A 27,047-nucleotide genomic window follows, 5' to 3' on the forward strand; every position below is an offset into this window, starting at 1 on the left:
TTCAATATCTAATCCAACTCCCAAGGAGTCTCACCTGGTAGCATCATGATCTCCTTGAACCCAATGATCGACTGTGCCTCTGACTTCAGCCTGCTAAATTCTCTATTCAGCGCAATTTGGATATCCGCGATCCCCACATTCGGATTTTCATTGGAATTCTTAATGTACTAGGTCAACAAGTGACCTTGTAGAGCACTAACCAATGTTTCTTTCTTTATTTTTTCATCTGTAACTCCCTGCACTTCCCATACATCTTTTATCACAAACCAAAAATGATCCAGATCTTCATTTCCTACTCCCTTGAACACTGGCAACTTTATCGCGCTTGCCATATTGACTCACGATGGTGGCGAAGGTGGTATGGGCGAAGATGGGGGTGAAGACGGTGAAACTGGTAGTGGTGTGGGTGGGGGTGGTATGCATGGAATCCTTTGCCTTATCAAATTGATCGCACTTCTTGGTGAGACCTTCACGAGCCCTTCCTCATCCCCTTGCGGAGGTGAAATAAAGGGGCTAGTTTCTAGTTCTGCACTACCTTCATTTCTGTAAATTCTCCCAGTTCGCATAGCCCCAAACATCAATGTATTCACATAAATTTCTTTTCACACAGTAGCATTTTAATCCAAGTGTTCAAAGACTTAACATACTTACCTCGCGGTCCTTTGAGGAAGCATCGCTCTGCCTCACTATAGCTGACTGAAGTATCTACCGCAAACTCAGTGATGAATCCTCCTATAATTCGATCTAGCCAGTGATCAACAGTGCACATGATGTTATCCTACGATGCTTCCAATCTATGCACCAACTCTGGGGTCCACACAATAGGTCTGTCAAGCTTTCACCTTCCTTGGCTATTTTCTAGCTTCGCAATCCACTCGCATAGCTCAGTAAGGAAAGATGTGAAGAAATTTCATGGATCTCTGTGTATAGGTAGCAATCTAACCACTCTTCTTTTGATAGTCATGGATTCCTGTTGTCCTGCGTCGTGAACTCGTGAATCTTCCTATCCAACCACTCTTCAATTTCTTTCTTAGTTGGATTCCTGTGATATGACTTTAGACATCTCTATGCAGATCCCGGTCCCGGCAACATAACCATTTGTTGGCTTGTTGGGGCCTCACCCAGGTTTAGAGCTAATTAGCCAAACAAATCCCTGTACTACTGGCCCTTTCGACAACAGTCCATGGAGCACGGACTGAGGTCTCACCTAAAGTAGTATGGGAGCATGCTGGAACCAGGTTTCTGCACCCTTGAGATGTCTGAGAGGTTGATTAGGTCCAACTATTAGTCCCTTCACGCAGGTTACTACGCACACTTTCCTGGCCTTCGCACCTTGATATATTCACCTTCGCACAGCCCTAACCAGGGGTTGTAGTGCCTCCACACTATTGGAGCAACGATCTGCACTATTTCCCTAAGTCACAACCGAGATCTTACTTTTCTTCTTATGCAGTTAGTTTTCTCTGCGTAAACGAATGCCTTATGTTATATTTACTTATTCAACACATGAGTTGACATAGTAAATAAATAGTCAACTTGCAATTCATACCCTATAATACATAAAATAGGAAAATATACACAAAAATATGGTAAACTTCTCTTTATTAATGCTTCCAAGGGTTACAGACTCAACTTGCCCTGTGCACTCAGCTGCAGGGGTCAACGCACTCAGCTGCTGACTACTAGGCCTCTGCGCACTCAGCTGCAGAGCCTTCTCCTACTCTACGACCCAAAGATATGACTTACACTTCAACTCAATGCTTCTTTTCCTTCTATTCCATTCATTGTTTTCTACACTTAGAGCCTCGATCTATTTATACAATTCCATGGTCTGTGGACCATGGGTAGATCTTTCAAACCGACATTACATTACAAAAACAAGGGTGGAAAACCCTATGACTCTATTATGACTTCGCACTCCACACCCACAAATCGCAGAGCCTTTATAATGGACTTAGTCAACACTTGGGCTTTAAGCCCCAAAACATGCCTTGGGGGGATTCCACGCCCAACAGAAATCCCTATGTGGTCTCAAACTACAATCAGTGCAAGCCTAAAGTGAAGAATGGAAGAGACAACCCAATTACCATTCTCTTGCAAACAAATCAAAGAGGAAGCAAGAGGATTTGGGTAAAGAAAAAGGAGTTGATGTTGGGAAAAATATAGAGAGTGGGGAGGATGAATCAGTATTTTCAAATCAATAAATTTTTAAATTTCATAGTCAGATTTCTATATGCAACTTTACTAAAAGGAACCAGACTATTCTTAAGATAATTATCATATATCCAGTGAACTTATGATTCATTTAATTCATCATATGTTTGTCTTCAACTAATGCACTAGTAATTTAGTGAACATTATATAAACAGTAACCATTTGTCATAATAAATAAACCATCACACATAAGAAACACACATGAACACCAATATTTAAGGTGGAAACCCAATGCAGGAGAAAATCACATGTTTTTGTCGTCCCTGTCTTCTTTTTAATATAAAGAAAAATCTGTTTACAATCCGTACTCATGCAAACTCATACCAGTATGCAAGAGCCCACATGGAGAAGGCTACGAACTTCACTTGTTCTCCAGCATCTACTGGAAGTGAGCTCCAACCCCTTGGCTTTTGTACTAGATGATATTTTTACCAATATGTAGGCACCAACCTATAGAATGATAAAACCTTAACTCGTTCTCCAGCTGCTACTAGAAGGGAGCTCCAACCCCCTAGCTCTTGTACTGGCTGATATGTTTACTAGTACGTAGGCGCCGGCCTATAGAAGTCTACCACCTTCATTCATTTTCCAGGGACCATGTTTCATAAATTTTCATACTGGATCCATTAACAAAACTTAAGCTCAATATAAAAAATCAAAATGTAACTCATCACTATAACACTGTCATTTATCTCTGACAAATCTGAGTCAATCAATCAATGAAACTCAATCATCAGTCTCTGACATAACTAAAACCCAATCATCTTATTTTTAAACAACCACTCATTGAAACTTCTAACACAACTGAATCAAAAAATCAGTGAAACCTCTGACACAACTTATTCACCCAATCATCAATTTATGATACAATTGAATGAACCATTCACTCAAAACCCAATCAATTGACACTTAATCAAAGTTCAACCAATCAACTAGAACAGTCAGATCAATTTAACCAGTACACAGAACTAAACCCAGAACACTTCATCAACAACCAGAACCAACTGCAACGTCAAAAATCATATGTCAGAATGTATATGCTACTTCAATGAGGACAACCTGCATGTATATGCTACTTTTTATAACCCAACCTACGTATACCTCCAAAGATATTGAATCATAAAACTTCTAGACCAAAAACTATGCTAACCAAAGACATTCTGAAGATCTACTATCATATTACAAAGTTCTAAACAAATAGCAGCAAAGATCACCCTTCTTACTCAATCAATCGGTCAGCCAGATTAAATCTCCTTATACAATTAGTTTAACTTCATATCTAATTGTTGGGCATGGAACCCCCCCACAGCATGTTTTTGGGCTCAAAGCCCAAGTTTTGAGTGATATTATTGTAAAGCTCCGCGAATTGCGGGCGTGAAATGTATGTTAGAGTCATAAGGTTGTCCGCCCTAAGGTTGAATATAATGTCAGCCTACCCACGGTTCGCGGACCATGGGATTGTATAAATAGAGCAAAGTTCTAAGTGTAAAATATAAGGAGGAAGTTAGAGAAAAGTATGAGATAGAAGTATAGAGCAAGTGTCTAAGTGTATCTTTGGTCATAGTAGTAGGAAGAGGCTCTGCAGCTAAGTGTGCAGACCCTTGCAGCTGAGTTCGTAGGGTAGAGTAGAGTCTCTAACCAGAGAATAGATTAATAAAGAAAGGTTATGTTTCCAATTTTGTGCATCTGTTCTAAGTTATTACATGTTTGATATCATTTGAAATTATATTGTTTATTTACTGCATGCACTTGTATGAATGATTTGTCTTTTTAAGTATAACTGAAAGCACACGAATAAGCTAAGTTAATCACTTAATATTGGATTACTAGTAAGGACTTGGGTAACAACACTATTCGACCCCTGAGTAGGTTTGCGCGAAGGCAGCACCTTAGGCTGTGAGAGATAGGTAAGTGCGCAAAGCGACGTCCGCATACAGTTGAACCACGGACTGCTTCAACCCATTAAACATCCCCAGGGTGCAGAAACCTGGTTCTAGCACCCTCCCATACTACTTCAGGTGAGACCTCATTCCGTGCTTTGCGGACGGTTGCTGAAAGGGCGAGTAGTACCAAGATTTTTTTGGCTAAATCACCTCCGAACCTGGGTCAGGCCCCAACAAGCCAACAAATGGTTCCATTGCCGGGACCAGGATCTGCATAAGGGATGTCTAATGTCATGTCACTGCAATCCAATGAAGAAAGAAATTGAAGGGTGGTTAGGTAGAAAGATTCATGAGTTCGCGGTGCATGAAAATAGGAATCCACGAGTATCAAAGGAACAGTTGTTAGAGCACTACTTATATACAGAAATCCATGAAATTTTCTTTGCATCCTTCCCCTTTGAGTTGTATGAATGGATCACAAAGCTAGTAGACAATCAGGGAAGGTGTAGGATCGACAAACCAATTGAGTGGACTCTAGAATTAGTGCGCAGACTAGAAGCGTTGGAAGATAAGATTGTGTGCGCTGTGGACCATTGGCTTGATCGAATTATAGGAGGATTTATCACCGAGTTCACGGTAGACACGACAGTCAAATATAGTGAGGCAGAATGATGCTTCCTCAAAGGACCACGAGGTAAGTACATTAAATCTTTGAACACTTGGATTAAAATGCTATTGTGCAAAAAGTGGGTTATGCGAATAAATTGATGTTTGGAGCTACGTGAAGTGGGAGGATCTGTAGAAACAAAGGTAGTGCAGAGATAGAAAATAGCCCCTTGGTTTCACCTTAGTGGGAAAGTGAGGAAGAGCTCGCGAAAGTTTCTCCGACAAGCGCAATCAGTTTGATAAGGCAGTGAATTCCGTGCATACCACCTCCACCTACACCACCACTAGTCTCACCATCTTCACCTCCATCTCTGCCCACACCACCTCCACCACCACCACAGTTCATTATGGAAAGCAAGATAAAATTGCCAGTATTCAGAGTAGGGAATGAAGATCCGGACAAATTTTGGTTCGTGGTAAAGGCCGTATGGGATGCACAAGGAGTCGTGGATGACAATATAAAGAAGGAAACGTTGGTAAGCGCATTGCAGGATCACGCACTAACATGGTACATTAAGCATTCTAATGACCATCCAAATGTCAGGATCGCATATATTCAGGCTGCGCTGAACAGGGAATTTAGTAGGCCAAAGTCGGAGACACAATCGATTATCAGGTTTAAGGAAATCGTGATGCTTCCAGGTGAAACCCATGGGATCTAGATCAGAGACTGAAGAGTATGATTCATGAAGCCAACATGACTTTGATGGATGGACAACACTGCACAAGGTTTGTAGCATCACTAACGCCACATTTAAGGACGACACTGTCGCAGTAGAAGTTATCCACCCAGGCCGAAGCTTTGGAGATTGCAATGAGATTGCACAAGACCCCAATACAAGATCCTGGCCTAGGAGTCCAACAAATCCACACGCGACTGGAAAATTTGTGTCTAGAAATGTAGAGTTTGAAACAAGACAGGACAACTCGCCTCGAAGCACGTGAGGAAGTATGGTGCATAAAATGCAAGGGCCAGGGGCATGACAAGGACCATTGTCCATTCTTTGCGAACTACTTGGTGGGAGGAGGGCTGATGCCATTAAGACCAAAGGCACAAGAAGGACCGAGCATGGTGCCTGCATTATGGTGTGTGATTTGTCAGATAGGAGGAAAACACACTATAGATAACTGTCACCTATTACAGAAGTATACGCAGATGTCCCAGCAATTGTTCTGTAATTTCTACAGATTGATAGGCCATGATAAGTGCACCTGCAGAAGTTATGAACTAATGATGGATCAAAATCCTGCCTACTGAGTATACACCGAAACATGAGCCCTCGATCCAAATGCAAGGATGGTGCGCACTAGATTTCAGGGGCACGGACGAGGTCGAGGTGGAATGGGACAAGGAAGCGGTCGTAGACAGCTGATGTGTTATAATTACGGAGGACCAGGGCATTATATCTGTGATTTTACAAGTCTGACGAGAGCATCATGTTTATATTGTACTCAGTTTGATCATGAGATGGAGGATTTCCCTACACTGATAGTGAGGCTGCGTGATAAAGGGATACTCTAGCCTCCCCCGACTCAGAATTTGCAAATGATGAGGTCTGAGCCACGCGAAGAGGACCTGGATGTAAACATAGTGCTCCATAGTGGTATCACGATAGGAGATGACAAAGGTAAGAATCCTGAAGAAAGTGTGTGGGTTCGCAAGGCTCTTACAAAAGAACCTGAATTTGATTTGGAGCGCGTGAAGGAGACATTCATGGAAGCTAAGAGGAGCTTCACGGAGGCCTCCACTTCAGGTAGTAAGGATCAACTAGAGCCAAAGATGGACCCTTCAATGCTCACTACCTTTATGGAGACATGTATGAAGCTGCTACACGACATCAAGGCTATGAAAGGACTGTAGGAACTTATTACAAGGTGTGCTGGGTCAGGGGAACCGCACGTAGTCCGGAAGCTCAGAAAGCACACATCGAGAATAGGAAGGGAAATGAGATTGACTGCACAAATCGGGGAGTATGAAATGGATCAAGTAATTCTGGATCTAGGGTCAGACCTGAATGTGCTGCCAAAGTAGACATGGGAGTGCATGGGTAGGCCCGCGTTGCAATGGTCCCCTATGCAATTACAAATGGCGAACCAACAGAAGATCCTATTGATGGGAAGATTGTAGGGAATAACGGTAGACATCGAAGGTGCGAGTGTGCTTGTAGATTTCGAAGTGATAGAGATTATCGATGACAACAATCCCTATCCTATTCTACTAGGAATTTATTGGGCCACTGATATGAATGGAGTGATAAATCTAAAGAAGCGCAAAATGATTTTTGAGAAAAAGTCACTACGCAGAGTGGTACTTTTAGACCCTGTGGAAGGATCGTGCTACACAGTGCCAGTGCACGATGCGAGCTAGATATATCTAAAGGCTAACCACTTGCGAACAGGATTGGGTCAATCCTACAGTGGATGGCCGGATTTTGTGGGAGCAAAAGCTCCTACACATCAAATTCAGATGAGGAAATAGAATGATGGCAGAACCAGTTACACAAGGTAACCACGCTCAACTGCAACATGATGGTAAGATCACTGCACTGCATGACAACTGAGGTAAGATATCTGTCTATGTATGATGGGTTGACCATGGTGGATGAATTCCTGAACAAATTTGCACACATAGTACCAGAACAACAGCGGTTTTATGCTTTGAAATGGGCACTATGCGCCATGCCTGCAAGGTGGTGGGGTACGCATCAGAGAAGCTTTGAGGACTAGCGTGGATACAGAAGGATGATGCGCCTATGATTTGGGAAACTGAAGATGCGACAAGCAGACAAGTATGATGGACAAGATGATCCATGTACACACCTCGCAAAATGGACCAAGGTCTACAAGGAAGAGCCACAACCTGAATGGGTTCATTTGTTCTATCATACCCTGGATGTCATACCCATGAATTGGTATACTGAGACAAAGCTCCGCCATGGTAGGAGTGAATGGGATATCTTGCACGAGGGATTTCTGTTCTTTCACATTCGAAGATCGTTGGTGGTATACAGTTGATGATGCGCTACAAGTGGTAAAAGTAGCTATCTTCAAAATACCCCATGAGGTAAAGAAGTGCTTCAGCCGGAATGGGCGACATAGCTGAGCTGCGTGCTGGAGTGTTACAATGTCAATGTTGAGGAGGATGATGAGGACCCATAAAATATTAACATTCCAGAGACGGAAGGCTATCGCAACGTTCAAGGACCATTGATTGAGGATCCTGACATCACTGCACCACTAAAAATGAAGTAGGTAAACATTGGAACAAAGGCGGAACCAAAGTATGCAATGCTAGAGACTATTGGGATGATGCCATGGTGGATAAGGTCATTGAGTTACTCCCCAAATACCAATACTTGTTCCCGACCAAAACAATGGATTTAAAAGGGATTGTTGGTGACTTAGGGATGATGAATATCACCTTGAAACCTGACGCGAAGCTGGTTAAGCAGAGGCCTTACCACTTGAATCAGAAATATAAGGAAAAGGACGCGAAGAGTTAGACAAAATGCTCGCAGCTAGAATTATTGAGATAGTGGAAGAATCCGATTGGGTGAGTCCTATGGTAGTGCAAGAGAAAAAGCAGAAGGGCGAAATAAGAATATGCATGGACCTTAGGAAGTTGAATGACGCCTGTGTACACGACCCATTCCCGACACCGTTCACAGATGAAGTACTGGAAAATGTTGGCAGCCAGGAAGCATACTTGTTCATGGATGGATTCTCAGGGTCCCATCAGATCAAGATCGCACCGGAAGATAGGAGCAAAACAACCTTCGCAACAGAATGGGGCTACGTTCACACCATTATGCCATTTGGATTGAAGAACGCACCAGCCATCTTTTCACTCATCATTGTTGCTGCGTTCAAAGAATACATTCACAAGTTCTTGGAGGTTTATCTGGATGATTGGACTATCTTCGGATTAGTTAAGCACCATGTAACAACCTTACGCTTGATGCTGGATACTTGCCGATGACACCAGATTGCGTTGAACCTTAAGAAGTGCACATTCCTCATTCCCTTCGGAAACCTGTTGGGACATGTGGTCTACAAATAGGGACTGAGGGTGGACCCTATGAAGATTGTCGTTATTCTAAATTTGGAAGCACCATGAAGTGTTAAACAGCTGCGTGCTACCTTGCGACACACCGGGTACTACAGAAAGTTTATCAAAAGCTATGCCCAAATCACCACGCCGAAGGGAAAACTATTGAAAAAGGATGTTACATTTTGTTGGAATGATGATTGCATGAAAAGTTTGGATGTCCTGAAGGAGAAATTTGCCTCTTCTCCAATCCTGGTCTTCCCAAAATGGGATGTGGAGTTTCATGTCCATGTTGATGCATCATGTATTGTGCCAGGAATAGTGCTCACAGAGGAGGGTGGGGAAGGCTTGGATCACCCTATCGCATTTGCAAGTCGGAGATTGTCCAAAGAAGAGAAGAACTATTCCACCACTGAGCGTGAGGGGTTGGCGATGGTGTACGCGCTCCAAAAGTATCGACACTATTTTCTCAGAGGACACTTCAAGATGTATATCGACCATTCCACATTGAAATACCTTGTTAATAAGCCTGTGTTGGGGGGGTGCATATGCAAGTGGCTGTTATTGTTCTAGGAATATTATTTTGAGGTCGTAGTAAAGCCAGGATGCCTGAACGCTGGATCGGATCATTTATCGCGCATTGAGACGGGCGAGGAACCCACTAATCTGGAGGAAGGATTACTTGATACACAGCTCTTTGCGGTGCGCATTGTGAATAGGCACTTCGAAGATATAATCCATTTTCTAACAACAGGGACTGCACCAAAGGAATACTCCGTCCACAAAATAAGGAATTGGTGGTGCATGCGACGAATTTTTCTGTCATCGCGGGGCACCTATACAAAATGGGAAATGATGAGATATTGTGAAGATAAATACCAGAATTTGAACGAAGTTAGATCCTCACGAAAGCACATGGGGGCACTGCAGCATGACACTATCTAGGATGAGAAACTTCACAAAAGATCCTTCGCGTAGGGTTGTGGTGGACAACCCTACACCAAGATTCGAAAGCACACTGTAAGGCCTGCGATATATGTCAAAGGATGGGAAAACCATTGCGAAGGGACGAGATGCCATTAAATCCACAAATGACACTACAGCCATTCGAAAAATGGGAAATCCACTTTGTGGGACCGATGAAACCTCAGGGAAAGATGGGCGCGTGCTACATCATCACCGTAATGGAGTATCTGACACGATGGGTAGAAACACAGCCAGTCAAAGACTGCACAGCTGCTACGGTTGCAAAGTTTTTGTTCGAAAATGTGTTGACCCGATTTGGCTATCCGAAAATCTTAATGAGTGATCGCAGAACACATTTCCTGAACGAAACTATCAATGAGCTCACAGAAGAATTCTAGGTGTATCATCAGAAAAGTACACTGTACCACCCACAAACCAATGGGACTATAGAAGCTGTCAACAAAATATTGGAGACTGCGTTGACCAAAGTGTGCAACGCACAGCAAAACGATTGGGACCTGCGCATACCTGTCATGCTATGGGCTTACAGGACAACGTGCAAGAAACTGATGGGACAAACACCTTTCCTGTTAGTTTATGGCATAGAAGTTGTCATGCCGATGGAATATATTGTACCTAGTCTACGAATAACAATGCTTATAGGGATGACGAACCATGAAGCTCTAGAGGAAAGGCTCGCGCAATTAGAAGAACTTGAGTAAGAATGGTTTTTGGCTAGATTTCATCAGCAGGTACAAAAGCAGTGTAAAAAAGCCTGGCACGACCGCCATATCAAGTTGTGCACCTTCAAGGTAAATGACTTAGTGCTGCTGTATGATAGTAAGTTTGAAAAATTTCTGGGAAAATTCAGAATGCATTGGCTGGGACCATACATGGTTAAGGAGGTCATAGACGGATACATGGTCTAGCTAGTCAAACTAAATGGAGAACCCTTCCTAGGCAAGGTAAATGGCAGATGTTTGAAGCCCTACACGGGTGGGCCGAGCATCTGACTAGTCGGCCAAAGCACAGTCTTCACAACCCAAGGAGCCAGACAAGGGTGCAGGACTATAAACATATGCAGCAGAAGCCGATACAACTGTCAGGAAACAATTCAGACATGGAGGTATCAAGACAGAGGATGCAACGAGTTCAACAAGCAATAGCTCAGTTCACTGCTGACATCAGTATTATTCGAGAGTAGTTGGAGGGACTCCGCGCCAAGATCGCCACGCCAAAAAAGTGGCTCAAGGGCGAGTCACAATGTTTGTGTTGGGGACCTGTTAGGTAGGGAATCCCCCCATAGCATGTTTTGGGGCTCAAAGCCCAAGTTTTGAGTGATATTATTGTAAAGCTCCGCGAATTGTAGGCGTGAAATGTATGTTAGAGTCATAGGGCTGTCCGCCCTAAGTTTGAATGTAATGTTGGTCTACCCATGGTCTGCGGACCATGGGATTGTATAAATAGAGCGAAGCTCTAAGTGTAAAAGATAAGGAGGAAGTTAGAGAAAATTATGAGATAGAAGTACAGAGAAAGTGTCTAAGTGTATCTTGGGTCGTAGTAGTAGGAAGAGGCTCTGCAGCTGAGTGCGTAGAGGCCTAGTAGAGTCCAGAGCTAAGTGCGCAGACCCCTGCAGCTGAGTGCACAAGGTAGAGTAGAGTCTGTAACTAGAGAAGAGATTAATAAAGAAAGGTTCTATTACCAATTCTATGCATCTATTCTGAGTTATTACATGTTTGATATCATTTGAAATTATAGTATTTATTTACTGCGTGCGCTTGTATGAATGATTTATCTTGTTAATTATAGCTGAAAGCACACGAATAAGCAAAGTTAGACAGTTAATATTGGATTACTAGTAAGGACTTGGGTAATAACATTGTTCGGCCCCCAAGTAGGGTTGCGCGAAGGCAGCACCTCAAGCTACGAGAGACGGGTAAGTGCACGTAGCGACATGCGCGCAGAGTCGAACTGCAGACTACTTGAACCCATTAGACATCCGTAGGGTGTGGAAACCTAGTTCTAGCACCCTCCCATACTACTACCTCAGTCTGCGCTCCACAGACAGTTGCTGAAAGGGCGAATAGTACCGGGATTTGTTTGGCTAAATCACCTCCGAACCTGGGTCAGGCCCCAACAAGCCAACACTAATGAAGACATCATTGACAAACAACAGTAAAACAGAAACATTGATAAGATAGATTAGTCATTTCTAAACAACAATCCCTTCCTCTACATACGCTACTTGGAATTGCCGAACTTGCATGTATATGCGCCTTCACCGAGGCGAACCTGTGTATAGATCTGGAAATAATGACTTATAACTTCGCAACTTTTCAAGACTTCAGATATACCTAGATCATAGCATTTAAATGATAAAACATGTGTTGGCACTTAGATCTAGCCTATCCATTATCATATCATACAATGATAAGTCATTTCAAGTCTCATGATCCTGATCCAACATTGTATCCAAGGTTGCACAAGATGTTTCAGATCTATATCATAACCATAGCCCTTACAACACAAAATATACCTCAGATAGAAGTATTCATGAAAAAACCCTTTCACTTGCACACCTAGCCCTTTTATTTTCTCATCCTTATATACTTAGAGCCTTTGTCAATACCATGCACCAAACCAACACTTAGAACCTATGGTATTCTTAGACGAGATTAAGTAACCATTATTTTGATCAATATTATGGGCTAATACCATGATATAGACCGTTGCTATTCTTTAACCTTAATTTTCCATCCCATACACGCTTTTCCTTTTGTGAAACTACATGCATACATATACATGCCTTTTATTCTATGTACCTATGTGTATACGTGACTTGGACTAGGTTAACCAATGTATACAACTTAAAACATTATCTTTCCTCAATTTCTTGATTCTGATCTGTAATTCTTTGTCCCTTCGTCTTGTTCTTCTTTTTCATTACACTATTACGTCTGAATAGACCTATTATAATGTGAGTTTCCAACATACATCACTTTATCATTTCTAAACTAACCTGTATGTGGGTTGCCATCAAGGACAACACATGTACCATAATGCCAACAATCTCCCCCTTTGGACTTGATGGAAACCATATTGGTGTTGATCACTTCAAGCTGTAGAACCTGTTAGATATATCAAACAAGACCAATATAGTCTCCCCCTTTGACATCAAGGGCAAAGGGTAGACCAAGATATTCTCCCCCTTAGTACAAGTTGATATGTGCTATACTATCCATGCTCCCCCTGAGCACATGTAGAGTCTACAGAAATATTTTTCAAAAGAATAATATGACTCTATAACTCAACTATGTTAGTATGACCTTCCTATCACCAATGACTCATATATATATCACCAACCAAGTGGGGATACATATTTGACACAACCACCCAACCAAGTGGGATTTCATATTTAACATGATCTCAAAAATCCATACATGACTGAATATGACAATTATTACATCATAGATCTTTACATGACCTTTTCATAAAATTATATACATGACATTTATAACAAAGACCAAATACCTAAACAAGATCATGATAATTATCAGAAGCTATCATACACCATATATGATCTGCACCATAAACATCTAGCAGCAACATCAAGAGTAACAACTTGTATATGTCCATCATCAATTTGCAAGATAAGACAATGTAAGTTTAATATCATCAACATGTGACTAAGTTTCCACATATTGATATCTACTCATCCTCTTGACCTTATCAAGACCAACTTTCTCTTTTTGTTTGTTAGAAAAATCCTTTATCTACAGCCTTCCATGAATCAACTAATCATACTCCATATCTCCAAGAAGTGATAGAAAAATCATTCACATCATATCATATGTATGTGAAACCACCATAGTCATAATCCATGACCATAACATCATCATCGTAGCAAGAACTGCATGATCTTTCCACAAGAACCCTCAATATATGAACCATGTATCATCACTAGGGAATTTTCTAACATCCCACATCTGATAAGCATCAACCATGATAATCAACATATGTGAGTATCAAACCTATCATCATAACCCTCTACCACTAAGTAGGTATACAACCCCAAGTTCACGTCTTAGTATGAAGGTTCTAGTAAGAAAAAAGAAAGAAAACGAAAAAGAAAAAAAAGGAAAAAAAAGGGCTAAAAAAGGGCCTAAAATGAAAAAAACGAGTTAAAAAAGGAAAAAATGAAGCCAAAAGAAATAAAGAAAAACGAAAAAAAGAAAAAAGAAAAAAATACTCACCTATGTATATTCCAGTAGGTAAAAAAATAAATAAAAATAAAAATTATTATGATGCAATCATTATAAAAAGAGTTAAAAAATTTATTACGATGTAATCGTAATAAAAAACAGTTAAAAAATACAAAAAATTAACTCTTTTTTTTCTTACGATTTAAGAAGTCATCGACTAATTAAGCCATGTATCCAAATAGCCATGTCTTCAAATAGCTATGTCTTCATGAAACCTACAATAACTCCATTCTCTTGGCCAATTTTCTTCTTACAAGGGGATCTTTTATACCAACATCACAACTTAAGTAATCATCTATGTATCCAACATAGAGATAGAAATAACTATCTAGCTTCTCATTAATGTGAAAGGAAAACCATGAGCTCACAGTCATTTTTTCAAACTTTGTTGATGCCATCTAATGCAACAATCCTCAACCATGTGAGAGCCAAGAAGTATATGAATTCTCATCCATAACTGCATCATATGAAATTTATGCATCTTTGAAGGCATGCTCGCAGTAACATAACATAAATGAGTGACACTTAACATCATCAAATAATGAAGATGTGTGCTCAAGCTTTGTTCTTATCCTTGAACTTATGAATATCACCATGTAAGCAACACAACTATATGCATCATCAAAAGAGTCATCCACACATCTGATCAGAAGCATCAAAACAACTAAGTGGCTGAAGCAAAGTATCATCTGTGATTTCATCATGGGCAATTCATGACCACAACATAGCATGATACATCATTTAAATACTTCAACAACATAAGCATCCTCACCATTGATAAGAATCATTATGTACCAAAGAATTCTAAACATAATGCCAACAATGCATTATTAGAAGCATAACATATTCTCCACGTGAACCTGTGCTAACTATTCACTGTCGATCTGATTATTGCATATATCAGTAAGAATCATCAAGGAATCATCATCAACCAATTATACATGAAGTCATAAATAACTTATGAGGGTAAAAAGTAATTCTAAATGACATTCACATACTGTAATCATCAACCATCAAAACAGAAAAGACAATTGATAATTGTCTCAACCATATCAGACCCTTTTTATAAGTTTATCCCACTTCTTCTTCATCCAACCAACATATACGTGACTGTGCAGTTTCGAACTCACGTATATACACAAATTTTCTTCATCAGATCTACATATGAAAATTGGAACACTAAAATTTCATAGTTTCAGTTCCCCCCAAGTCTGTTCTAATTGTACCTTGTCCTAGAGCTTTTGTTGAAACATCAGTTCCAAGAATATCATTATCATGATGGTTCTTCATCAGAGACTCCATTTTACTCTTTTCTCCAGTCATGTGATGAGAACATTCATCTTCGTCTTTCAATGAGCAGACAACAAGACCACACCTTATATGATTTTCCTTTTCTTGATTCTTGGTGGATTCATCTTTTCTAGATTTTTTGATATAAATGTGCTTATTTGATTGCTTACCATATTGTCTATGATGATCCATAGACTTGTTCCTGCATTCTTTCACTCTATGCCCAAACTTGTTACAAGCATAACATCTCATATGTTTCATATTACTTCTATAGCAATCAATGGCTTTGTGACCAAACATATTGCAATAAAAAAAATATCCCTTAAAGTACCTAGAAGCTGATTATCTTTCTGTGAGACAGTTATTAGCTTGAAACATTCTACTTCTGCACTTAGCTGCAACATGTCCAAAATTATTACAGATAGAACATTCAACATTATTCATTAGAGAAAAGAATCGATTAACACTTCCATAGTTAGGAGTAGATGATTTTATTTGAAGACTTTATTTCCTTGGTTGTTGATGGGGTTGACCTCTTATCTCCTTGTTGAGCATTTCAGATTTTGCATTAGAATTCCTTGCCTCAGTTTGTGAGCTAGATTCAACTTTAATAGTTTCATGAAAACTTAGAACAGATTTGATGGTAGGAGACCTTTGACTACTAATAATATTATCCAAAATCTCAGTACTATCTTGAAATCATAAAAGTTTATCCTTTTCTTCTAATTTACCTTTTAGGATATTTATCTCAACCTCATATTTCTCTTCCTTTTCCAGACACTGCTTCTTCATGATTTCTTCATTTTTTGTTCCTTCTTCCACTTGTCTTAATTTGAGAACCTCATTTTATTGTTCTTCAAATGCTTGAAGTAGTTCTTCATTTTGCTTATTTGAATTTTCAAGATCTTCTTTTAGAGAGATGACCACAACTTCAAGACCTGCACGGTAACTGGTTCTTTCTTTTAGTTCCTTAGTTGTCATAGAAAATTTCAGGGGCGAATGTTCGCCCTTTGGCGAAATTAAGGGGTTTTAAATTTTTAGTGGGCAAATATTTTGTATCATAGTACATTTTTACAAATCACCTCAAATAGCCCACCTTATTTGAAGGGAGAGGGTAAAAAAGGTAAATTTAGCCCTTGAAATTAGGAGTTACAACCTTCCATTCACCCATTTTTAAGAATAGGTTTTATTTAAGTGAATCCATTGGAACATTTTCAAGAATAGGTTTTATTTAATTTAATCTTATGGGCCAAAGGCCCAAATACCATATTTATAAAAGAGGTATGGTAAATTAGTAAAAATATAAATAACTGAGAGGCATGGTAAATAAATAAAACATTTTTTATATTTACTCCATAAGTCACCTTATATACATGCAAGGGTGTAAACAAATAAAAATATAAGTAAAGTGGAGGTATGGTAAATAAATAAAACGTATTTTTATACTTACTCAAAAGGTATGGTAAATAAATAAAAATATAAATAAACTAGACGCATGGTAAATAAATAAAACCTCTTTTTATATTTAGTCCATAACCCTCATTCTATTTATGAAGGCTCAAGAAAGAGGTTTTATTTAAGTGAATCCTATGGGACAAATACCATATTTGTAAAAGACGTATGGTAAATTAATAAAAATATAAATAAACGAGAGGTATGGTAAACAAATAAAACATTTTTTTATATTTACTCCATAAGTCACCTTATATTTACGAACACTCAAAAAATGCGTTATATTTAGGTGAAACCTATGGGAAAAATACTATGGGACAAATACCATGGACTAGATTGTTATTAATACCATGCAAAAAAACATTATTAACCCTAATATTAGTATTAATAAAAATAAAAATGGCACATGGTATTGACCCATGGTATTCACCAAAATGGCACATGGTATTGACCCATGGTATTGACCTGGAATGTAGCCTATTTAAATGGGGGAATTAAACTAGCATAGATAAAATGGATGTTGTAATTTAATGTATGTTAAACATTAACGAATTTAGTAACGAATTTAGACTTCTGTGATCCATAACATTGTTTAGATATCTTCGGCAAAATCACATAACCAATCTTTTGTCGACGCGTTTCGAACCAACCAGTAGTATGTTAAACATTTTAGCTTGGTTAAAATAAAAAATAAAATAAAAATCAACTATTAATTTTATTAATTTTTATAAATTACTAATAGTAATTTTTAAGCTCCAGGTTTATGATAACCCATGGCATTGACCGATGGTAATACCATGGTATTCATGTGAGCATAGACTATTTAAAGGGGAAATTCTATCATCTTAGATCCATCTTAATTCTGGGTCTACCAAGTGATCAGAGGGATAAATAGATTTCATCCCCCTAAGAGTGGTAGATGTGGAGTTAAGATGGATATAGGTTGGTTTTTATGATAATGAAGATATTAAATAGACTTACGAAATTATATTGTAAGAACATCTTAAGTTGAATGGTTAAAGCATAGACATTGGACAAGTGTATTTGTATACTTCTGTTTTAAACTGAAACAAATCCAGGGCTAAAAGGAATGGATTGATTGTACTAGTCATCCTTCTATAACTTTCCAACATATGTTGGAGTAAACAGATTGTAATTTGGGTAAATTTTCTAATTGCAAATAGGAACATACTTGTGTATTGGTAGGGTGGTTACGAGGTCCCTAGAAGTGATGAATTTGAATTTTTCATGGTTTTATATATAGTATTATGTTTTTTCTCATGCTTTCTGTGAATGGCACGGGTGAATTTTATCCTACAGCCACTAGGTTATCAATATGTAGTTTCGGTAATTTTGATTTCAAAAGATATTTTAAAGAAATGCAATGATTTCATTTGTGTATTCAATAAAAACAAGATTTTATAATTGAATAAAATATTCGCCATTCCTGGTGAGAGATTCGCTAAAAAATTATATATACATATCATATTATTGATAAAATCGCCTTCCATTTTTCCTATATACCATGGAGATTCGCCCATTTATTATACATGTAAATTTAGGGGGGGTTCTTAAAATTTTCCCTGTTGGTTGTTGTATCCTTTTCATTCACTTCATTTCTCAATGGTGTTACTTCATCTTGTAGCCTTTGACATTGATATTCCTTTTGAGGTGCTTTCTTCTTTTGCTTCTTTCCCATTGTTACAATGGATCTCCTTCAATTGATCAAGCTTTTGCCAAAGGACCCGCTCTGATACCAATTGTTTGGAAAAATACTGAGGGGGGGGTGGGGGAGGGGGGTGAATCGATATTTTCAAATCAATAACTTTTTACATTTCATGTTCAAATTTCTATAAGCGACTTTACTGAAAGGAACATGCATGTGTACGTGACTGTTCTTAAGACAATTAGTGTATATCCAGTGAACTTATGATTTAGTTAATTCATTATATGTTTGTATTCAACTAGTACATCAGTACTTTATTGAACATTAGATAAACAGTAACCATGTCTTGTAATAAATAAACCATCACACATAAGCAACACACATGAACACCAAGATTTAAGGTGGAAATCCAATGCGGGAGAAAATCACCTACTGTTGTCATCTCTGTCTTCTTTTTAATATAAAGAAAAAGTTGTTTACAATATTGTACTAGTGTAGACTCATACCAGTATGCAAGTGCCCACTTGCATAAGGCTACAACCTTTACTCATTCTCCAGCTTCTACTAGAAGGGAGCTCCAACCCCTTGGCTCTTATACTAGCTGAAATTTTTACTAGTACATAGGCTCCGACCTACAGAAGGCTACAACCTTTACTCATTCTCCAGCTGCTAGTAGAAGGGAGATCCAACCCCTTAGCTCTTGTATTATATGATATGTTTACCAATATGTAGGCGGCGTCCTACAGAAGGCTACCACCTTCATTCAGTTTCCAGGGACCACGTTTCATAAATTTTCAGACTGGATCCACCTGCTTCAACACATCATAACTTATAGGCCATGTTTCATCAAATTTCCATACTGGACCCATTAACAACACTTAAGCTCAATATCAAAAATCAAACTATAACTCATCACTGTAACACTATCATCTATCTCTGACACATCTAAATCAATCAATCACTGAAACCCAATCATCAATCTCTGACATAACTGAAACACAATCATCTTATTTTTGAATCAACCAATCATTGAAATTATGACAGAACTGAATCAAACAATCACTGAAACCTGTGACACAATTGAATCACCCAATCATCAAATTCTGATACAACTGAATCAACCATTCACTGAAAACCTAATCAACCGACACTTAATCAAAATTCAACCAATCAACTGGAATAGTAAGATCACTGTAACCAATACACAGAACACTGCATCAACAACCAGAACCAACTGCAACCTCAAAAATCATATTTCACAATGTATATGCTACTTCAAGGAGGACAACCTGCATGTATACGCTACTTTCTGTAAACCAACCTGCGTATACCTCTAAAGATACTGAATCATAAAACTTCTAAACCAAAAATTGTACTACTCAAAGACATTCTAAAGATCTACTATCATATTACAAAGTTCTAAATAGATAGCAACAAAGATCACCCTTCTTACTCAATCAATCAGTCAATCAATTTCAATCTCCTTATACAATTAGTTTAAATTCAGATCTAATGAAGACATCATTGACAAACAGCAGTAAAACAACAACAATGATCAAATAGATCTATCATTTTTGAAAAAAAAGCCCTTCCTCTGCATATGCTACTTCGAAGTTCCGAATCCACGTGTATACACGCCTTCACCAAGGCGAACTTGCGTATAGATCTGCAAATAATGACTTATAACTTCTCAACTTTTCAAGACTTCATATATCTCTAGATCACAAAATTTAAATGATATAACATGCATTAACACTCAGATCTAGCCTATCCATTATCATATCGTACAATGATAAGTCATTTCAAGTCTCATGATACTGATCCAACATTTTATCCAAGGGTGAACAAGATGTTTCAGATCTATATCATAACCATAGCCCTTAGAGCAAAAAATATACTTCAGATAGAAGTATTCATGAAAAAACCCTTCCACTTGCACACCTAGCCCTTTTATTTTCTCCTCCTTATATACTTAGAGCCTTTTTCAATACCATGCACCTAAACAACACTTATAACCTATGGTATTCTTAGACGGGATCAAGTGACCATTATTCTTCTACTATGGTATGGAACCTTGGTATTCTCTAACCTTAATTTTCCATCCCATAAGCGCTTTTTCTTCAGTGAAACTGTGTGCATATGTATACATGCCTTTTATTATGTGTACCTTCATGTATACATGACTTGGACTAGGTTAACCAGCATATACAACTTAAAACATTATCTTTCCTCAATTTCTTGATTCTGATCCGTAATCCTTTGTCCCATTATCCCGTTCTTTTGTGCCTTTACTTTGTTACCTCTGAATAGACCTATTACAATGTGAGTTGCCATCATACATCACTTTATCATTTCTGAACTGTCCTGTATGTGGGTTTCCATCAAGGAAAACACATGTACCATAATGCCAACAATTGAAGGAGAAGTTTCCTCTGGTCATGCGTAGCCAATAAAAGGCCAAAGTACGGGCAAGGAGAAGTTGGGAAGAAATGATGCTGCTAGGACTCAACTAATGATTGTTTGGATGAAGAAGGAGGATAATCTTCTAAGAGGGAGTAGATCCTTTATTTCTCTTCATTGAAAGAAGAGAATGGCTTGAAGTGAGGCATAATAAGTCAGATGTAGGTATCTAAGAAAGGATACTAAAAGTAATGTTGTAACATCATTGGTGAAAATTCTATGTAATAAAAGTTATGAAAGGAAAATTAATAACCACAATTGATGGGAAACTTATTCCAAGCTGAATGTTTGGAAATTCATCCTAGTGTAGGTGTTCATTTGGTTTATTACAACAAAGAAAATTAGCAAAGGAAATGACTAAGGCTTTGGAAAGGAAAAATGGCATTTTTGGCACATTTATTTATGAAAATAATGGAAATTAGGAGAAAAGGAAGGTGAAAGGTCACATGTTGCATGTGATGAGGAAAGTGAAGGAAAATAATGGAAAATGAAGAAAATAGAGGCCTAATTGATAAAAATGTTTCTGAGGATCAACCTGTAACATTTTTTCAATTGAATTTTGGAGCTCTCTCATTATTCTCTCTCTCTCTCTCTCACTCTTGGACACATAGAGTTTTATTGGAGGACTTCAACATTGGATCAAGACAGGAAAAGAAGGAAAGAGGAAGGAAGGAGAAAGAAAGGAAGAGTAGGATCAAGCAACTATAACATGATTATTTGCAAGTATCAATTTGCATGTGTGCTTTCCTTGCTAGATTTGGCATGCATGGTATTCCATGTGGTTATTTTTCTATTATGGCATGGGTTTTTCTAGGTGTGACCATGTTTTCAGCTTAGCCTTGCCATTTCTAGATAGCCATGGTGTGACGGGGTTCTCATGTTTTGGTTGAGCTCGATTACCAGATGGATTCGAGGTTGAGTGAGGTAGATCTCTGAATGATAGAACACCTTGCTTAGTAACCCCTAAACTAGACTGTGGGTTGTGGTAAAGCCATATTTTGTGTTGCCTCGGTGGGCCTAGGAATCCTTGTTGGTGAATGGTGGGATATACGGTAAAGCCTAGAGGTGGGTGCTCTCCATTAGGCCTAGTAATCCCAAGATGGGATATGTGGTAAAGCCTGGAGAGTGGGTCTCAGTTTAGGGCATAGTGATCCAGTGTGGATTGCGGTAAAGAATGAGAGACTAGGAGACAAGAAAATTTCTCACGGTGTAGGTGGAGAAATCCGGTGGCATCCATGCTTGTTTGGCCTAGTGATCTGGTGGAGATCATGGTAAAGCCAATTATTACATGTTTATTGTGTTGACCTAGTGATCCAAGATGGATTACATTAAATCCTAGTTTCTATTGATAAGGATGAGGTGGTTTAGCCTTAGGATGCCCTGGTTGGTTCTTTTGGTTTGAGTCCCACATTCATGCTTGGAATATGGCACGGGGGTGAATGGATGAAGAGAGAATTGGCTCAAACATTCTATGGTCAGGTGGAACATGGTAGTCCCATCCTGGTTTGTATTTTTCATTCATTAATAAGATGTTCTCTCCTTGATATCTTATGTATAAATATACTGGTTTATATTTGGAATTTATGGTTGTTGTATCCTTGATATTTCTGTTGTTATTATGTTGGTTATAAGCATGTGTTCTGGCAGTAATGATGTATGGATTTCCTCATGTTTTTATTTGGAAATGAATGAACAATGTATCTTTGACCTAATAGATGATAATCATGCTAATGATATAAGTGAAAAATTCTTCTTAGCGATTCTAAGATAAGTATGAGATCCCTATGCTCAGATATGTTGTTTACACCTATAGATTACATATTTGTGATATGTTTGATGAAATGCGTGTCATGGCTAGTAGGGGTCCAGTCAAACCCTTGATTAATTAATTGAATTTGTATCATCATTCCCTTGTTATATTTCTATTTTGAAGGTGTCATTTAATTCTCGTCAGTGACCTCGGATTTGGGCCTAAAAAAGTGCCTCAAATCCCAGGGATGCTATCACAACATTGAGAAAAATAGTCCCTGGATACTGGCATGCGATGTTGTGGGGGCGTCCAGAGCGTTTTGGACGCTGGCATGCCCATATCATGGGAGCGTCTAGGGGTTAATTGGTCTAAAAACTCGGTGGGACCCAGGGCTAGCTACCTGAATGGTTGGGATGGTTCCTGGGAGTCCTGTAGCTGATGTGGAAGGTTTGTATGTTTTGTTTCTATCGATTCCACTTCCTTAAGGTCACATAGAAGGTTGAATCCAATCATAATTGTCTCTCGTCACATGTTTACTCTGGTTGGCCGATTACTTGGATAGATGTGGGAGGAGGGTGTTACAGAGTGGTATTAGAGCATTGTTCACCCCTCGTGCTGGATGGGCATTGTGTGTTGGTCATGCATTCATGTCAGTTGCACGTGTGTTAATCATCCTTGTGGTATATGTGGTCGTTACATATGCATGGTGTCAGCCATGGTCGTAGTGATGTCACCATGTGAAAGAGAATGTTTTTTTGTGAAGTGTGTCGTCATGATTGTATGGTTGGCTACATGTTGTTTATGCTTGTTTATTATCATTGTACATTAGTATGGTTGTTGTTGTCATGCATGAGGGCATGATATATGTGGTTGATATGGTCATGCATTGATGATTGAAGTCAACCTAGAATGATGGTTATATGGTTAGATGCTTATGTATTATGTGTATATATGTTGTCGTGATTATGTTCGTACATGTATTACGCTGATTTGGTTGATATTGCCGATGAGATATCATCCTCGAGTTATGCTAGGGTACATTGGTTTATTATGATTTGGTTTAGCTAGAATAGTATGCCCCGTGGGAGGAATATTAAAATGGCTAGCAAGATGGTAGGCTACAAATATTCTCCCTATGGATTAGATGAGCAGCGTGGTGTTGGGCACTCTTCTGATTTGGCAGGCACATTGAAGATTGAAGGAAGAAATAAGAATTTGTAAGGTAGACAATGAAAAAATCATGTAGGCACAAGAGAAACAAGAAGAGGTTAATGCAATACTTCTTCAAAGTTTGTCATAATTTTAGTGACAGGGCCACTTCGGATCAGCCATGGATAGGAGCAAAAAACTAATGGGGCATATGAAAGTAGGTCTCATGGTGGTCACAGATCAGATAGAGATGACATGGTTAGAGATGGCAGGTTTTTGGACACTCTGAATAGGAGAGGTGATGGAGACAGGTACTACTCTAGTTTTGGTTCTAATAGGTATTATGATCATCATCGTTATCATCCTTATAGGATGAGTGATAGGGGATACTTTCCAGATGAGTTTAAGAAATCAAAGCCACCTACTTTTGATGGCGATGCGAAGAATTCAGAATATGCAAGGTTTTGGATACTTGAGATGAAGAATTTATTTGAGTTGCATAATTACACAGATAATATGAAGGACACAGTAGCTATCTTCAACCTAAGAGGTAAAGTGGATATCGGGTAGGAAGATGTGAAGCGGGTAAGAGACATCAGGATAGATGACTTGACTTGGCATGAGTTTAAAAATATTTTCAGGAAGAGGTACCTGTCCGAAAGATACTACGACAGTAATGTCAAAGAATTTTATGAGCTAAATATGGGATCAATGATAGATGAAGACTACACGACTAAGTTACTAGAGCTATAGAGGTATTTATCATATCTTAAAGATAATAAGGATAAATTTCAACGGTTTGTCAGTGGTTTTCCATTACCATTTAGATATTGGATTAAGTATGATGAGCCTTGATAACTTGAGGAATTTATTGGGAAATTGAAGCATTGATATGAATAGTCAAAGCATAAGAATGATTCTCATCAAGGATGGAAAGGGAAAGATAAAGGTAAATGGAAGCCGAAAAGAAGAAGGCCTCAGAATGCAAAAGAGAAAGAAAATGTGGCACCACAAAAGAAGTTCAATGCATCTAGATAGGGATATGGATCATAGCAACAACATAGAGGTGATGGTATTGGATGGTTAGAGTGTTGGACATGCAGTAAGGAACACCTTAAGAGAGATTTTCCATAGAATCAGGGTGGTAGGCCTCAGATATATAGTGAACAAGAGGCACATAATGTCGGGGATGTTGGTTAGAGCGTTCCTCGTATCTATGCAACACTAGATAATAGATAGGTAGACCATCAAGAATCTATCATTAAGATGGATGGTAAGCTTTGTGATGAAGTTGTTTCTATTTTGATTGACCCTGAATCTAATTATAGTTATGTTAGTCCTCACTTGGTGGATAAGTGTGGTTTGAATAAAGAATTGCATGCAGAATCTTGGTTAGTGCAGTTGGCTACAGGTACAAAGAAGTGGGTTCATCATTGGGTAAGAGTTTGTGCATTTAATTTGAATGGTATACCTACCACAACACATTTGAACGTATTCCCATTGGGATCATACAATAAGTTATTCAGCATGGATTGGTTGTATGTTCATAGAACCAATATGGATTGTTATGGAAAATCCATTGAGTGCTTGGATGACAATGGGAAACAAAGAGTTTTGTGGGGTAAGAAGAAAGCCTGACATCAGTTAGAATGGTGATAGCTATGTAGGCAAAGCATAGTTGCAGCAAATCATGTGTGTTATTTGCAATGCATATTTATAGCAACAAAAGTAAGGAAATTGAGGATGAAGATGTTTTGACCAGGTACCTAGTCCTATAGCAGTTTCAGGATGTGTTTCTCGAGGAGATTTCAAAGTTTCCACCTCACAGGGAAGTATATTTTTCTATTGAGTTAGTGTCAAGGGAAGCTCCAACATCAAAATCACCTTACAGGATGAGTACACCAGAGTTAGTAGAGTTGAAGCTGCAGTTGAATGATATTTTGGACAAGGGATACATTACGCCAAGTGTATCACTATGGGGTCCACAGATACTGTTTGTGAAGAAGAAGGATGAAACTCTAAGATTGTGCATTGACTACAGGAAGTTGAACAAAGTGACCATCAAGAACAGGTATCGATTGCTGAGCATTGATGACTTGTTTGATTAGCTGAAGGGAGCAGCAATGTTCCTAAATATTGATTTGAGATTAGGATATCATTAGGTACGCATCAAAGAGGATGAAATTTACAAGATAACTTTCTGGACCAGGTATTTTCATTATGAGTTTGTTATAGTTCCATTCGGTTTGACTAATGCTCCAGCTACATTTATGTGCTTGATGAGTAGTGTGTTGCGTCCATATTTGGATAAGTTTGTTATTGTGTTCATTGATGACATATTGGTATATTCTAAAAATGATGAAGAGCATGCTGATCATTTAGCAATAGTGTTGAGGTTATCGAGAGAGCATCAATTATATGTTAAAACACATATTTCATTAAATTTGGAATTAAATAGTGGATTTAGAATTTCAAAATAACCAAAAAACTCAATTCTGGTGTTGTCCTTGCAATAAAATGTTTCCAATTTTAATGAAAGATTTATTTAAGCTCAGCAAGTGCAGTTTCTTTCAAACTGAGGTAAATTATTTAGGACATGTTGTCTCCAAGGATGGCATATCAGTGGGTCCAGAAAAGATAAGATTTATCATGGAGTGGTAAGCTCCTAGAAATGTAGAAGAGGTGAGATCTTTCATGGGATTGGCATGTTGCTACAAGAGGTTCATCAGGAAATTCTCCCAGATTTCTTATCCTATTACATCATTGCAGAGGAAGGGTAAGAAGTTTGAATGGGTAGAGGAGTATGAAGCCAGTTTTGAGTAGCTTAAGAAGTTGTTGACACATGCACTAGTGTTAAAGATTCCAGATCCGGAAAAAGAGTTTGTAGTATGTACAGATGCATGCAATAGAGGACTTGGTGGATTCCTTATGTAGGATGGATAGGTGGTATGCTATGAGTCATGAAAACTGAATGAGAATGAGGAAAACTACCTGCCACATGATCTTGAGTTGGAAGCGATCATCCATGTGTTGAATATGTGTAAGCACTATATTCTTAGTAGGAGGTTTGTACTGATGAGTGATCACAGTGGGTTGAGATACTTGTTTGACCAGCCGAACCTGAATACCATGATTAATGATTTTTATTTTGAGATCATGTATATGAAAGGTAAGGAGAATATGGTCAAATATGCCCTTAGTAAGAAAATACAGGTAAATCATATATCAGCTATGAGTTCCT

Source organism: Pinus tabuliformis, chromosome J, assembly GCF_031772625.1.
Source record: "Pinus tabuliformis cultivar Carrire ecotype Pingquan chromosome J, CPIR1, whole genome shotgun sequence".
Classification (NCBI taxonomy): Eukaryota; Viridiplantae; Streptophyta; class Pinopsida; order Pinales; family Pinaceae; genus Pinus; species Pinus tabuliformis.